The following is a 1400-nucleotide window of genomic DNA, read 5'->3' on the forward strand; positions in this document are numbered from 1 at the left end:
CGGCGTCAGCGGCCTCTTCTCCGACCGCTCCTCATTTCGAGGATTGAAAGCCACCGTTTCCAACTCCACGGGTGTATCGATCGAACCTCGCTTCGGTGGGCTTCGATCCTCCCGCTCGGAGGTACCACCTCTAGCGGTCGCCTCGTGCCGCCATCGCCCGTTGCCTCTTCTTCTCGGCGTTACTAAATCAAACCGTTAAGGCGCCTCCATCAACTCTTCCCTTATTTGACCTCGAGGCTTCGGTCTTTTTCGCCTTCCTTTTTCCGGATCGCGGGCCCACCCTTTTCCACAAAAAGTGTGCAACTTCAGCGGCTTAAACTTGCTTTTCTTCACGAAATCAACCGCGCGAACCTCTCTATTTCCCCACGATCGGTTCGCTTCTTCCGCGAAAACTCTGCGATCAAAGTAAACAAGGACTGTTAGAGTAACTATCAAACGCGTTCGACAAGAAACAACGGATAAATGTCCTACCCACGGATATGTTACAAATCCTAGTTTGCGGTATACACCCGTTCACCGGTGGTTGCCAACTAGCAACAACGGCCTCTTAGTCCAGGGCCTCATTGCTTACTCCATCGATCCGCGGCCAGAACCCGTCGTCATGGTGCGCAAGCTAAAGTTCATGTTCCCGATCGCCGTACCACATAGTGTTCCACTATGTCGGATACCACTTATGTCATATTCCCCACTCGCGTTCGGCGGTCGAACACCTTAAATAATCGCCGGTGTTACCTACTGGTAACGGGGAGACTTCCAACAAAGCGCCAAGAAGTCGCATACCGGTTCGAAGCGGTATGTGCATATCGCGCTCTCGGTAACCCTCACAGATTATTATTCCACCATTCGGGCGGGTTGTACTCCCTCGCTCTGAACATTTTCACTCAATCGTGGTTACGTATATTTCCGTGTCGGGGACATTAATCCCATATCTTTGCCCTCGGTTCGGGGAACGAGTTAGCGGCCGACGGTTTACACTTCTAAGGGGCACATAAACGATGACGACATATCCCCTCGACTGGCGTCGCGGCTCGTCACCTCGACCCTAGATCGGGCATTACCCTCACCTATCCTATCCTCTTCTTCCAAATCAACCTCCATGCCAACACTCGCTGCTTCTTCATCCTCGTACTCTCCAACTCAAGGATATCTCGGACCTCCTCCGTCGAGTGTCATCGAGTCGGACATTATGGCAAGTTTTCTTTTTCTACCAATTACTCAAGCTGAAAACCTATACCTTTACAATGACCTACCTATTTAGCAAAAAACGACCGGCGGGGAGGAAAGCAAATTGAAAATGGAAAGATAACGGCCAGGCGAAGCACTCACGAGGAACCCTAGCTTGCGTTTTGTGGAAGAAGAAAACACGCAATGCCTTTTCATCCCCCAAATTCGATTTTGTA

Source organism: Coptis chinensis, chromosome 3 (genome assembly GCF_015680905.1).
Source record: "Coptis chinensis isolate HL-2020 chromosome 3, ASM1568090v1, whole genome shotgun sequence".
In the NCBI taxonomy this organism is placed as follows: domain Eukaryota; kingdom Viridiplantae; phylum Streptophyta; class Magnoliopsida; order Ranunculales; family Ranunculaceae; genus Coptis; species Coptis chinensis.